This window comes from Rattus norvegicus (genome assembly GCF_036323735.1).
Source record: "Rattus norvegicus strain BN/NHsdMcwi chromosome Y unlocalized genomic scaffold, GRCr8 chrY_unlocalized_1, whole genome shotgun sequence".
Lineage (NCBI taxonomy): Eukaryota > Metazoa > Chordata > Mammalia > Rodentia > Muridae > Rattus > Rattus norvegicus.
Genome location: NW_026947367.1, coordinates 436967 through 453575, shown reverse-complemented (window position 1 = coordinate 453575; position 16609 = coordinate 436967). Strand labels below are relative to the sequence as shown.

The following is a 16609-nucleotide window of genomic DNA, read 5'->3' as shown; positions in this document are numbered from 1 at the left end:
TCTATCTCTTCAGTGATACCACTCAACCCCTACCAAGGGCTCTCTGAACTTTCCCAGTACCACTTATTTCTTCATTTTTTTAATAGTAAGACAGAAGGCAAGCTTCCTTCCTCTCTTCTCTGATCTCTTCATCCTGTTTGTACTCCCTCCCAAATGGCTGTTTACTCTGAATAAGTGGCCTATTAGTAAACTGGAGAGGTACTGAAGGAATATCTGAGAGGCAGTTCCTGTCAGGACAATACTTGTTACATCACAGAAGAAGTTAGGGCTCTCCAGTTACAACAGATTTTTCAGGTGGTGCCTATTTATTATGTCACTGATAACTGGCAGGGCCTACCTACTGAACAGCTTTCCTTACATTGACCAGATTCAAGGGTGTCCTTTCTAGGTCTGTCTCCTTTGGCACAGTGGAAACCTTAATGTACTCCATCTCTCTAAAGCTACAGAATTCTCTCTGCATCACTAGTGGTTACATGCTCTGATGGAGAAAGTTAGTCAGGGCCTTGGCATGTGTCCCAAAGATCTAAGAATATGGAGTGCAGGAGATTCTACTGGATAATAATTTTATCCCTAGTTCCATTCCTCTGGCTTATAGTACAATTTCCTCAGATATCTCTCTTTTCTAAAGGCCAGTATTTTCCCTACAGACCTTTAGTTTAGTGAATATTTTATTAAAAATTTTTGTACATTCCTTGATAGTGGAATATATATATTGCTGAATGTGTACTCAAATGTTCTATTATCCTATTCCATTTTTTTGTTATGATTTTGAAACAAAGGGGACCAGCTCTATAGTTCTGAATATCTTGTATTTACTTAAATGATAAACTCCCAAATCCTTATTTTATCCAAAAATTACCAGATATTAGTAAAAGAAACGACAGCATAGACTATATGATGCATTTCTGTAGTCGCATTAGATAGCAGTTCTCTAATATCTATCTTCCTGTGTTTCAAGGGCCAGACTTGAGGGTTTTGGATGCTTTACCATGATTCTTTCTGCAGTCCAAAAATAAGGTTCATGTCATTGGCTGAGGGATGAGGGGCTTGAGGTCCAGTGAATCTTCTACTTCAATAGGTTCATAAGAATAGGATGGAGTCTCTTTGGCTTAGTCATTTGTGGATTCTAAATTCTTGACCTAGTTTCACAGAATCCTTGTTAAAAATCAACGAATCACCCTAGCTGTATGAGGCACCAAATATATCTGAGCCATTCTGATTGGTGTGCTGTGGAACCTCAGGATTTTTTTTTATTTCCATTTACCTAGTGGCTAAGAATGTGGATATTCCTCAGTTGAGAATTCATTGTTCAGCTCTACACACACACACACACACACACACACACACACACAGACACACACACACACACACACAGACACACACACACACTCAGCAACCAAATGTAGATAAGACTGATGAAGCTAAGGAGTCTATGCTGCCAGTGAACTGAAAACAGACATCTTTTTGGTAGAGTTTGAGAAAGGATTAAAAGAGCTAAAGGTGCTTTCAACCCTATCAGAACAACAATGATAATGAACCAGAGATTTCTGGTACTAAACCAATATTCAAAGACTATACATGGATAGAACTATGGCTCCAACGGCATCTGTGGCAAAGGATAGCGTTGTTGGTCACCAATGGAAGGAGAAGTCCAATGGAAGGAGAAGTCCTTGGTACTGCCTGGGTTTGACTCCAAGTTCAAGGGAAAGTCAGGGGGCAGTAAGGTGGGTTATATAAGAAGGTTAGCGGATTTAGATAGGGCAATTATGGAAAAGAAACTGGGAAAGGAAATAACATTTGAAATGCAAATGTAGAAATATCCAAATAAAAAAGCAATAAAATTGTATTAAAAATAAAAAAAAATGAAAGAAAGAAAAGAAACCTGCCAGATAATCAAACCTATTGACAGAGAAATCCAAACAGTCACTGTCTGGAAATGGTATTCAGTGTAATACTAATGGAAAGACTGAGATGTTGAAGTCTCAACTATATCCCTTCCAGATATCAGTGTCAGACACAAATTGCTCTACAGGTATACAAAGCATGGAGGCATTTACACTGAGTTGAGGACACAATACATGTCTTTTCTTTGTTTCTTTGGACTTTTTTCTTCAGGGCAAAAAGAGTAAAAGCCATGAGCTCTGAGGAGAACAACTGTGCCCTTCCCAACAACTAGCTTTTGGAATGAAGAAATTGATTATATAAAAACTCTGATTTACAGGAACCATAAGAAAAGAGAAGTCCAGATGCTTCTGAGAGGGTCCCAGCTCCTGATTTGCATATGTGGATGGCTCAGATCAAGGCTATCTGTTCAGCAATGCCAGTCATCCCCTACCAAGGAGTCACTGAGTTTTCCCAAGCACACATATTACTTCCCTTTTTTAGACAAAGGCAGAATGGCAGTTTCCTTCTACCCATTTCTGATCTTTTCATCCTCTTTGTTCTTACTCCAAAATGGATGTTTATTCTGAATTAGATGCCTATTACTGAACCCTAGAGGTACTGAAGGAATACCTGAGATGCAGATGAAGTCATGACAACAATTGTGACATCACAGAAGAAAAATCTCTCCAGGTTACAAGAGATTTTTCAGGCAAGGCCTAATGATGATATCACTGAGAACTGCCATGGCCTACGTGCTGAACAGCTTTCCTTACATTGACCATATTTGAGGGTGTCCTTTCCTGGTATGTCTCCTGTGACACAGTGGAAACCTTTATATCCTCCATCTCTGTAAAACTATAGATTTCGCTTTGCTTTATATGAGATTACATGCTCTGAACAGAAAAAATTAGTCAAGGGCTTGGAATGGGTAGAAAAGGTCTTTTAACATAGAATGAATGGGATTCTTTTGGATATTAATGTTATTCCCAGGTACATTTCGTGAAATACAGTTCAATTTTGTATCTTTTCTCTGCTTCCCAAAGGCCAGTATTTTCACTACGGACCTTCAATTGAATTAATATTGTATTTCACTTTCTTACTGTACATTCCTCGATATGGGACTTAATAAATATTTCTGAATGTGTACTAAAAAATTCGGTATTCCAATTCCTTTTTCTGCAATGATTTTGGAAACAAATGTGGCCCAGCTCTAGAATGAGTATAACATTGTACATATTGTATACCTACTTGAAATGATAAACTCATAAATCCTAATTTTATCCCAAAATTACCAGACATCAGTAAAGCAAAAAAAAAAAAAAAAAAACATGGACTGTAGAATTCGGTTCTCTATTCCAATTTGATACCAGTCCTGCATTATCTACCTTACTGTGTTCCCGTGGCAAGACTAGAGTGTTGTGGATACTTGACTATGATTCTTTCTTCAGGCCAAACATAAGATTCACGAGGTTTGGAAGAGTGAGGAATGGCTTGAGGTCCTCAGTTTCATTAGGTTCATAAGAACAAGAGAGAGTCTACTTTGCACTGTCCTTTTTAGATTCTACTTTCTTGACATTATTCCCCAGAATCCATGTTAAAATTCCATCTAATTTCATATCTGTAGGTTACATATGTATATATATATATATATATATATATATATATATATATATAGAGAGAGAGAGATGGAGATGCAGATGTAGATATAGATATACAGATATATATATATACAGATATATATATATATACATATATATGTATATGGGTATATATATATATATATATATATATATATATAGAGAGAGAGAGAGAGAGAGAGATGGAGATGCAGATGTAGATATAGATATACAGATATATATATACATATATATATGTATATATATATATATATATATATATATATATATATATATATATATATATCAGCCACCAAAACTAAATAAGATTGATGAAACTTAAAATTGCATGATCAGAAGATATGGATATAGGTCTTTCCTGAGAGACACAGCTAGAACATGTCAAATACAAAAGTGAATTGTAGTAGCAAAAAATGAACTGAAAGCACATCTCTTGTTGGTAGATTTTTGAGGAAGGATTACAGTAGCTGAAGGAGCTTTCAGTCCAATAAAAAAGACAATGCCAATGAACCGGAGTTTTCTTGTAATATATGAATATTCAAATATAGTACATGGATAGACCTATGGCCCCAACTTCATATGTAGCAGAGAATGGCCTTGCTGGGCACCAATAGAAAGAGATGCCCTGGGTCTAACCTAGGTTTTATTACCAATTCAAGGGAATTTCAAAGGGCAGTAAGGGGAATTATATAAGAAGTGTGGGGGGACGGGGAGGGATCGTATGGACAGGAAACTGGGAAAGGCAAAAATATTTGAAATGTAAATATGGAAAAATCAAATAAAAAAGCAAAAAAATTGCTAAAAATAAAAAGAATTAAATATGTTAAAGATAAGAAAACTGCCATCTAATCAGACATATTGACTGAGAAATCTGAAGGGTCACAACCAGGCAATGGGAGACAGAGTAATATTAGTGGAAAAATGATAGGATGAACTATAAACATGTCTCTCTCCCGAATACCAGTATCAGAGTCAAACTGCACTATAGGTATCCAAATAATCGAGGAGTTTACTCTGAGCTGAAGACACAATACTTGTCTTTCACTTCTTCCTTAGGACCTTTTTCTTCTGAGCAAAAAAAAAAAAAATAAAAGCCATCAGCTCTAAGGAAAAGAACAGTGCCCTTCACAACGCCTGGTTTTTGGGATAAAGATATTAATGATATAAACTCTCTGACTAACAGGAACCACTAGAAGCAGGGAAGTCCAGATGCTTCTGACATGCTCCAAGCTCCGAGCTCCTGATCCCATGTGTGGAAGGCTCAGATCAATTCTATCTCTTCAAGGTAACTACTCAACTCCTACCAAGGACTCAGTGAGATTTCTCTGGGTGGACATATTTCTTCCTTTTTTTATACCAAGACAGAAGTCCATCTTCATTCTCCCCATCTCTGAGCTTTTCATCCTCTTTATTCTTACTCCCAAATTGATGTTTCCTCTGAAATAGAGGCCAATTAGTAAAACCTATAGGTACTGAAGGAATATACGAGAGGCATTGCAGACATGACAACATGATATCACAGGAGAAACTAGGGATCTGCAAGATACAAGAGATTTTTTCATGGAGGGCCTAATGATGATGTAACTGAGAATTTCCATGGCCTACCTCTAAACAGCTTTCTTTACATTGAGCAGTTTCGAGAGTGCCGTTTCCAGGTATGTGCCCTGTAACACAGGGGAATCCTTTATGTACTCTGTCTCTCTAAAGCTAGAGACTTCACTTTGCTTCATTACTGTTTACATGTTCTGAATGGACAAAGTTAGTCAGGGTCTTGGCAGGGGTAGAAATGATCTAGACACACAGAGTAGAGGAGATACTTCTGGATAATAATTTTATTCCCAGTTCAATTCCTGTGACATACAGTGTAATTTCCTAGGTTTTCTGTTTCCTAAAGGACAGAATTTGCCCTACAGTATTTTGACTGAATATTGTATTACACTTTCTTATTGTACTTCTTTTATTGGAGACTTTGTATATATTCCTTTGTGTATATATATACATATATATATATATATATATATATATATATATATATATATATATATATATTTGTGTACTCAAAAACTGTATTTTTCAATTCATTTTTTGCACTGATTTTGGCAACAAAGAGGGTCGAGTTATAGAGTAAATCTAAGACTTTAAATATAGTGTACCTAATTCAAATGATAAACTCCCAAATCATAATTTTATCCCAATATTACCAGACATCAGTAAAGCAAAGGACAAAATGAACTACAGATTATGTTTCTTGTAGTCCCATTAGATATCAGTACTCTAATATCTGAATTCCTGAGTTCACAGGGACGGACTTGAGGGTTTTAAATAAATTACCCCGATTCTTTCTTCTGGTAAAACATAAGATTCAGGAGGATGGGCAGGGAGAAAAATCACTTGAGGTCAAGATAAACCTCAACTTCAATAGTTTCATAAGAACAGGAGGGAGTCTATTTGACATTGTCATTTGGTGATTCTACATTCATGACCTAGTTTCCCAGAAAACATGTTAAAATTCCACCCAACATCCTAGCTGTAGGAGCCAGCAAAATGTGTGTGTGTGTGTGTGTGTGTGTGTGTGTGTGTGTGCATACATTTTCTATATATATTTCAGACACCAAAATTAGATAAGATTGATGATGCTAAGAAGTGCATGCTGTGTGGAAAACAAGGGCACTGGAGAAAAATTCCTGAAGAAACCATGGCCTATGATCTAAGATCAAGAATCAACAAATGGGATCTCATAAAACTGAAAAGCTTTTGAAGGCAAAGGATACTGTGGTTAGGAAAAAACAGCAACCAACATATTGGGAAAAGATCTTTACCGATCCTACAACAGATAGAGGGCGCATATATATATATATATATATATATATATATATATATATATATATATATATATATATATATATATATATATCTCCAAACTCAAGAAGTTAGACAGCCGCAGGGAGTCAAATAACCCTATTAAAAAATGGGGTTCAGAGCTAAACAAAGAATTCACAGCTGATGAACACGGAATGGCAGAGAAACACCTAAAGAAATGTTCAACATCTTTAGTCATAAGGGAAATAAAAATCAAAGCAACCCTGAGATTTCACCTCACACCAGTGAGAATGGCTAAGATCAAAATCTCAGGTGACAGCAAGTGCTGGCAAGGTTGTGGAGAAAGGGGAACACTCCTCCATTGTTGGTGGGATTGCAGACTTGTACAACCCTTCCGGAAATCAGTCTGGAGGTTCCTCAGAAAATTGGACATTGAACTACCTGAGGATCCAGCTATACCTCTCTTGGGGATATACTCAAAAGATGCCCAAACATATAAAAAAAAGACACGTGTTCTACTATGTTCATAGCAGCCTTATTTATAATAGCCAGAAGCTGGAAAGAACCCAGATGCCCTTTAAGGGAGGAATGGATACAGAAAATGTGGTACATCTACACAATGGAATATTACACAGCTATCAAAAACATCGCCTTTATGAAATTCATAGGCAAATTGATCAAACTGCAAAATATCATCCTGAGTGACGTAACCCAATCACAGAAAAACACACATGGTATGCACTCATTGATAAGTGTCTATTAACCCAAATGCATGAAATATCCTAGATGCACAGAACACGTGATACTCAAGACGGATGATCAAAATGCGAATGCTTCACTCCTTCTTTAAAAGTGGAACCAGAATACACTTGGCATGGAATAGGGAGGCAAAGATCAAATGAGCGGCAGAAGGAACACCCATTCAGAGCCTGCCCCACATAGGGCCTATACATATACAGTCACCCAATTAGAAAAGATCGATGAAGCAAAGAAATGCAGACTGACAGTTACCACATGTAAATCTCTCCTGAGAGGCACAGTCAGAATACAGCAAATACACAGGCGAATGCCAGCAGCAAACCAATGATCTGAGAAAGGGACCTGCGTTGTAAGAATCAGAAAAAGGACTGGATGACCCTGAAGGGGTTCAAGACCACATATGAACAACAATACCAACCAACCAGTGCTTCCATGGAGTAAGCCACTACCCAAAGACTATACATGGACTGACCCTGGGCTCCAATCTCATAGGCATCTATGAATATCCTAGTAAGAGCACCAGTGGAAGGGGAAGCCCTTTGTCCTTCTAAGACTAAATCCCCAGTGAACGTGATTGTTGGGGGGCTGGAGGTAATGGGGGGAGGATGGGAAGGGGATCACCCATATAGAATTGGTTATACAATGGACACCTTTACATACTACATCTCCCTAAAGTTAGAAACTATTTCTTGCTTCATTAGTGTATACATGCTGTAAATGTAGAAGGTCAGGCACTGGGCATACAGAGAAAGGATCTAGGAACATGGGGTGAAGTAGATTCTTCTGGACAATCATTTTATTCCCAATTCCATTCCTCTGACATACAATTCAATTTCCTAGGTTTTCTATGTTTTCCACAAGCCAGTATTTTTTCTACAGACCTTTAATTGAATGAATTTCACATTACATTTTCTTATTTTACATTCCTTGATAGGGGACTTTATAAATATATTCCTGAATGTGTACTCAAAACTTCTGTTTTCCAATTCCAATTTTTTAAATGATTTTTTCAACAAAGGGGACTCAGCTATAGAGTATAATAATTTAAATATTATGTACCTACTTCAAAGGATAAACTCCCTAAACCTTATTTTATCCAAAAATTACCAGACATCAGTAATGCAAAAAACACCATGGAGTGTAGAATGCAGTTCTCTTGTCCCATTAGATATCAGTTCTCATATATCTACCTTCCTGTGTTCCCAGTCCCTGTCTTGAGGGTTTTGGATGTTCTACCATGATTATTTCTACAGGCAAAACATAATATTCAGGAGGATGGGCAGTGAGAGGAATGGCTTTAGGTCCAGTAAAACCTCAAAACCAATATGTTCATATGAACAGGAGGGAGTCTATTGGTCATATTCATTTGTGGATTATAAAATCTTGACATAGTTGTGCAGAATCCATTTTGAAATTGCACCTAACCAGCTGTACGAGCCAAAAAATGTATATTTACTAGCCACAAAAACTAGATAATGTTGATAAAGCTAAGCAGTGCATTCTGCAAGGAAGCTGATATAGATCTTCCCTGAGAGACACAGGAAGAACCTGTCAAGCAGAGAAGTGAATGCAAGTGGCAAACCAGTGAACTGAAAACAGACCTCTTGTTGGTATATTTTGAGAAAGAATTAAAGGAGCTGAAGTGGTTTTCAACCCCATAAGAACAACAATGCCAATGAACCAGAGCTTTCTGGGTCTAAACCAATATTCAAAGACTAAATGGACAGACCTATGGCTCCAACTGGATATGTAGCAAAGGATGGCTTTTTTGTGGATCAACAGGAGAAGCCCTTCATCCTCCATGGGTTTGACTCCCAGTTCAAGGGAATGTCAAGGAGCAGTAAGGGACATTGTAGAAATGGGGAGAGGGACAGTTTAGGGATCTTATGGGCCGGAAATTGGGGAGGAAATAACATTTGAATTGTAAATATAGAATTATCCAATTGAAAAAAGGAATAAAATTTGCTAAAAAAAATAAAAGAAATTAAAGTAAAGAAATCTGCCACCTAATCACACCTACTGATTCAGAAATCTAAAAGGTCACTGTCAAGGAATGGAACTCAGATTATTACTAGTGAAAAGACTGAGATGATGAAGTCTCAACTAGAAACAATTCTATCTCCCAGATATCAGTGTCAGACACAAACTGCAAAATAAGACCAATTTTTCCCTAAGTTTCAAACCACAGATGAAAATCACCACGTGATTCAGGTAGTCTCTTTACTCTCCTTAAAACAAACTTAAGCACCTTCTATTGTTGTTGTAAAAATTAATAAAAATAAAAAATAAAAAATAAAAATGAAACAGTAAATGTTTTTCTCTGGTTGGTTTACCCTGCTTGGGTTCCACACCTCAGTGCCCCAGATATCTGCTGGATATCTTGGCAGAAACACAGCCCAGCCACACACTTTCTTACAGTGAGACTCTTACATATAAAAACACACCACACAATAATCTTATTTCCAATTGGTAAGATATAATTGCCCACTTAAACATACAAAGCCCGGTACCATCTATCCCTTGCACCTTATATTTACCAAGTCTCCAGCTTCTCCCACAACGACTCCTTGCTTCTCCTCTCTCTCTCTCTCTCTTTCTTTACTCACTCTCCCAAATATATCAACCCTTTCATGCTTTAGTTTCTCTTTCTCTTACAAAGACTCCTAGCTTCTCCCCTCTCTCCATCTCCTGTCAATTCTAACTCTTCTCAGTTCCCCATCCTGTCTCTAAACCGTTCCCTTCTCCTCCTAGCTTCCTTCTCCTCCCCTATCTCCATCTCCGGTCTCTTCTAACACTTCTCAGTTCCCCATCCTATCTCTAAACCATTCCCTTCTCCTCCTTGCTTCCTTCTCCTCCCTTCACACTCCCAACTGTGCCATCCTCTCCCCCTCCTGCTCAGGTTCCACTGGCTCAACTGTCAGCAACTGTTCTCTCTAACCCTATTCTCTGAATCTAATCCCCCTCTTGCTCCTGACATTTCCCTCTGTCCAAATCTCACGCTCTTGCCTTTATTTAACAAATTCAGAGAAAATTTCAAGGCAAACCACAACATTCTATCAATTCTAAAATCAATATGCAACTTAAAACTCAGGGCTTTAGCCCAAAATATATCCATCACTTAAGCTCTCTACCCGGAGCCACAGATTTTTCTTTAACCTTAATAACTTCTACAATATATGTCTGCATTCACTCTGCCTGCTGTTACAGACATTTATCACAACTCTCAACTTGGTGGTAGTGACTAATTTTTCCTTATCTAAGTTCTGAAGCTTTTATGAAAATCCCCCCTGTTTCAGGAAATGTCCCTACACTCTTCTTTCTAAAACCAAATTTTATCACTTTTTAATAATACCTTTAATAATGAAGTACCTTGTGTAGCTAGGATTTAATCCCAAAATTCACTTGGAGCCCACCTTAAAAAGAATATGAGTATCCTGAAAAACTTTCTAAACAACTTTCTTTAAAAAGCAGCTTTAATCTCTTAACTCTCTGAGCTGCCCTTACTTATCACAGAGCAGCGGACCTACAGCCTGTCAGTACAGGCTGCTTCGCTTTTTCATTATTTGAATTCCTGGCCTTAAGTTATCACATGCCTTAACATAGAGCCTGTGTCCTCTTACTTAGAAAATAAAACTTTTCAGTAAACTCTAAGGAATGCTATTGGATTCTTGATCATCACCTTGGTTCATGATCTGTTGTAAAAAGAGAAAAGAAAAAAGTAATGTTGCCTTTTACACCGCTAGCACTGGCACCATATTGTCCCATGATATCTGGTAGATATCTTTGGGAAAACACATCCCCACTCCTTGGCTGCCCAGTGTCTCTTGCGGCTACACACTTTCCTATCCTCAAACCCTCATGTAAAAGAACACACAACACAATAATTTTGACCCAATTAATAAGATATAATTGCCCACTTAAACAAACAAAGCACTTCACCATCTATCCCTTAGGAACATTAATACCAACCTGTAAATACAGAGAGCAGAATCTTGACTTCACCTTCAATGGCTTCTCACCCTCTCCTCTTCCTGTCTCTCCCTTTTCCTCTAGTCTCCTCCTCTCCTTTCAAACATCTCTCCCGCCCATCCATCCTTCTCCTCCAATGACAGGATTCCTTCTATCCTGTTCCTGCCCCTCACATGTACTTTACAAATTCAATGGGAGGTGGTTCTTGTGAAGTCACCTGAGTTCTGAGTACAAGACTAGGCAACTATCCTTGGGCCAGTGGATTTAGCATCAAAATACAGATAACTTCAGGGCAAACCACAACAAGTAGCTTTGATATCCTAGTGAAATCTTTCAAGCCGTTAAAAATTGCAAATGTGAACATGTACTAATTTTCTTCTCCTGCTTGATGGTGAAAAAAGTGGTACCCAACACTGTATGAGACCTAGTATTACATAATACATGTAGAGAAAACAAATTACTCCCAAGGCCAACGTAACTTCATAAGTAAGCAATTTGTTATAAAGTAACAAAGAACAAACAAAGTACTTTTTTCAGTTGGTTTCCCTTCACTGTAGGCAGCAATTTGAATTTCTAGAGCAATGGTTAAGTATTGTATTATTTATCATTAAAAGTACCCTCATAAGAATCTTAAAAAAAAAAAAAGAAATCTAAACATCTGTATAAAAACGTCATATCTGCTTTAAATGATCAGAATATACGTCTGTGATTGGAAATCCTTATTAAATCTTATCAGGAAGCTGAGGGTAAAAATGGGTCAGAAATGAGTCATCAACAGTCCAGCTTCTGTGACAGTCACACCATTACCTGTACCACCATTGTTCTTGATCCCTGACCTTAAAAGGTCCCAGCCTTTCCGAACTTCAAATTGTTCCATATATATATATATATATATATATATATATTTTACATCAGAGACAGTAGTGAAAACATCTTAGCCAGCTTCACGAACAATTTTATTTTCCCAAAAGCTTTTTAAGGGTTGTGGTCGTCTCTGACCATTGTACATTTCTTCAGGCAATGATGGAAGCACTGATCTGCCCCAGAGGCAATCCCTAAATGACCTTGACCACTGTTATTGCCAATACCAATGGTGCTGCCTTTTGAGTGGTGGGAATCTCCATGAGGATTTTCATGCACTTCTTAGATTAAGAGAGATATGAGTGGTATAACTGAGCAACACTCTGCATGAAGTCCTCGTTGGGTTCATTACTCACCAAGGTCCAATGAGGCTGTGCTGAAGAGTGGGCCATAACCCAGGAGTTCTAAATCTCTATGCCATTTCTCATTCTCAGGCCTTGGCCATACTCCATGTCAGAACCAAATTTGAACCATTCTTTTACCATGGATAGAATTTCAAATACTCTACTGATAGTGGGCATCCTTACGTTGTCCTTGACTTTAATGGAATTGCTTTATGTTTCTCTCCATTTAGGTTGATGTTGGGTACCGACTTGCAGCTCATTGCTTCTATTATGTTTCTGCATAGGACTGGTATCCCTGCTCGCTCTTATCCTTTTAACATGAAAAGGGTTTCGAATATTTTTGCAAGCCTTTTCAGCATCTAATCAGATTATCATGTGATTTTTTTCTTTTATTTTCATTAGGTAGTGCATTATATTGATGGATTTTCAGAAATTGAACCATCCCTGCCTCCCACTAGAAATTAATAATTGCACAGCATAACCTACAGAAGTGTTCTCATATTCACACACATACTCTAACAGCTCCTCCAAAAAACAAAAACGAAACATGTTAACAAAAAAAGCCATGCACCCTACAGAACATATCTAATACTCACATACACACTCAAACATCCCAATCGAAAAAACAAAAACCAAAAAATATGCAATCAAAAAAAAAATAACCATGCTTCGACAACATCAAAATAGAATGAACTAAATATCACTTATCATTAATGCCTTTAAGCATTAATGGCCTCTACTCAATAGTAAAAGAACACAGGCTATCACAATGGATTTATAAACAGGATCTATCCTTCTGTTGCACTCAAGAAACACAATCCAGCAACTGAGATAGACACAACCTCATACAAAGGTGTTTGAAAAGCTTTTCCAAGCAAATAGACACAAGAAACAAATGGCGTAGATATTCTAACATCCAGCAAATCAGACATGCAACCAAAAGTAATCAATAGAGTTGGGGAAGGACAATTCATATGCATCAGAAGAAAAATCCACCAAAATGCCATCTCGATTCTAGATGTCTATATGCCAAAGACAAAGGCAGCAATATTGCTGAAGCTTAAATATCAAATCGAACCTCACAAATGAGTAGTAGGGAATATCAATGTCCTACTCTTACCAAGGGCAGGCCATTGAGACAGAAATTAAAAAAAAATGATGTAACTAACACGGGGTTCAATTAAGTTGACCTCACTGATATCTACATAATAATTCACCTGAATACAAAAGTAAACACTCTCCTTTCAGTTCCTCATGGAACCTTATCCTAAACTGACCATGTTCTCACACTCTAAAAAAGCCACAAGAGATACAGAAAGACTGTGCTAACCATTGTATTTTCTCAGATGACAATGGATTAAAACTGGACTTCAACAATAAGAAAAAGTGTATAAACTCATTGAAATTCAATAACTCGCAACTGAAGAACCATCAGTTCAGAGAAGACATAAAAAAAAGCATTCCTAGAATTCAAAGAAAATGAAGGCACAGCTTCTCCAAACTTAAGGGAAATAAGGAAAGCATTGCTAAGAGGAACATGCATATGCAGCACAAGGCGCTTTCATAAAGAAACCAGAGAGAACCAACACTAGCAACTTCCCAGCACACCCTAAGTCTCTAAAATAAAAAGAAGCAAATACATATTAAAGGAGGAGACAACAAGAAATAATCAGACTCGGGGTGAAAGTGGTACATCAGAAACAAAGAATACAAAGATCAACAAAAAAAATAGCTGGTTCCTTGGGAACATCAACAAGACAGACAAACCCTAAGACAGATAATGTACTAGGAGGAGAAATAGCATCCAAATCAGAAATGATCAGGGAGCCACATCGATGGACACTGATGAAAGTCACAAAATCCTTAGGTCTCACTTCAGAAACCTGGTGGTTACACAATTTGAAGCTCTGAATGAAATGGATGATTTTGTAGATGGATAACACTGACCACATGTAAACTGAGGTAAGATAAACTATGTAAATAGCTCTACAACACCTAAAGAGACAAAAGAGTAATTAAAAGTTTCCCCACTGAAAGAGCCACAAGGCCAGATTGTTTGAGCACAGAGTCCTACCAGATTTTCAAAGAATTCTCAACATACTCCAAAAAACAGAAACAGGAGGAAAATTGCCAAACTTATTCCTTGACAGCACAGTCACCCTGACACCTAAATCACAAAAGGACTTAACACAGCAAGAATTTCAGACGAACTTCCCTTAAGAACATAGGTGGAAAAAATACTAGGTAAAATTATAGAAAACAAAATCCAAGGACACATGAATATTCCATCCAGTGCCATCTAGTAGGCTTCCTCCTGTAGCTGCAGGAGTGGTTCAGTCTATGAAAATCGATCAAAGTGATTCACCATATAAGCAAACTGAAGTGTAAAAATTTCTGCCCTCAGCATTTCACATTAACTTGTGAGCTACACATGGAGTTAAACTTTGTTTAAGTTGCATATAAACCTATATATATATATATATATATATATATATATATATATATATATATATATATACACCTAGCTATACTACTCCTGGCCTTATAACTGAAAAGACCTCTGCCATACCTCAAGGACATGTGCTCCATAAGTTTCCTTACTGCTTTCTTCATAATAAGAAGGAAATAGAAATAACCCAGATGCCCCTCAACCAAAGAATGGCTACAGAAAATGTGGTTCATTTATAGTATGGAATACTATGCAGCTATGAAAATAAGTACATTGTGAGGATGTAGTCAAGTAGATGGAATGAGAAAGTATTGTTCTGAATGAGGTAATTGAGACACAAAATAACATGTACATATTCACTTAAAAGAAGGTATTAGCCATAAAGTACAGAATTCACAAGCTACGATCTACGGAACCAAAGAAGCTAAACAAGAAGAAAGGCCTAAGAAAATGCTTAAATTTCACTCAGAAAGATGAATAAAATAATGAGAGTAGGCAGATGGAAGGAAAGGATTGGGTGGTGAGAGGATGGGAAGGGAAATGGGGTTTGAGAATCATTTCTTGGGAGAGACGGGCAAGAGGGACAGAGGGCCAAGAGAATAAACTGAAATCAGTGACTGTCCAGGGTGGGTGATATCTGTATTATTTGCCTGCAATCTGGGATGTGTGAGGCTACCCCAGCATCCATGAGGGTGACTTTAGCTGAGATTCGTAGCAGTGGGGATACGGGTACTGAAATGGTCACTTTCCATAGCCACAGAGGACCCAAGGTGGAAGGATAATAACCCAAACACACTCCCAAAATTTTGACCCAGAATTTGTCCTCTCTATAAGAAACACAAGTACAGAGATGGAAGAGGAAATGAGGGAATGGCGACAAGGTAAGTGGCCGGATGTGAGACTTATCCTATGGGCAAACGGCAAACCCTGACATTATTAATGGTCCTTTCTTATGTTTGCAGACAGGAGGGTAGCATTATTGTCCTCTGCAAGACTCAACGGAGCAGCCGACTGACACAGGTGCACAGACATACGGCCAAATATCGAATGGAGCTCAGTGAGTCTCACTGAAGGGCTGAGGGAAGGGCAGACAGAGACAGAGGAGCACAATGATCTTCAGGTGGGGTCACTAAACCAGTCGCTTGTCTGTGGATCCTGTTCTCCTACCCGGGCTGCGTTTTCAGGACCTGGTGGGAGACGATGAATCTAGTTGAGTAGAGACTTGATGTGCCAGGGGAGAGGGTGAACCCAGAGGGGTCCTCCACTCTCTCAGATAAGAAGGGGAGAGGATAGAAGGAGGGAGTATAAATGGTAGGAGCCTGGAGGAGTGTGGTTCCAGGGCAGCATTCAGAATGCTACCTGGTGAATAGATGCAACCATTCTAGCAAGGGACTCAGGCATGACATCACTGGGAAGGGGGCGGGACATCATGGGTGTGGGACATGACATCATGGTGGTGGGGCATGACATCACGATTATCCATCAGAAGTAATTATCTGGCTAAACATTCATCACGAGTGTCAGCTCCACAGGCTCACTGAAGATCCTAAACCATAGTTGTTAGTGAAGTTATATATTGAAAAACACAGTCAATATCTTATCTTGTGTCCTTTCACCTGTACCAAATCGTTTGATCTCTTTGTTTGACTCTTGATAACTGTTTTGGAACCTCTTGGAATGTGTTCTGAGTAGGATTAAGTCTGGTTACCCTCTCAGAACAATTAAATGGTGACACCTGGGAGACTGGCAGAGTTGTCACTGGAATTTTGACTAATAGAAAGAGACTTATAGCAGTCCCACTATAAAAGAGCTTAATAACCATTGATATAATTTTAAGAATTATTGTAGGATCGTTATTAAGACTAAAGAATTCATCTACTTGTCTG

At 38.0% G+C, this 16609-nt stretch overlaps 1 long non-coding RNA gene across 1 annotated transcript; it reads left to right on the top strand.

Annotated features, from left to right (window-relative positions):
- Window positions 1–2214: 2214 nt before the first annotated feature.
- Window positions 2215–15876, top strand: LOC134484558 (uncharacterized). Its single transcript, XR_010062006.1, has 3 exons — window positions 2215–2687; window positions 4705–4806; window positions 15686–15876. It is a non-coding gene; the product is annotated as an uncharacterized LOC134484558 (long non-coding RNA).
- Window positions 15877–16609: the final 733 nt, after the last annotated feature.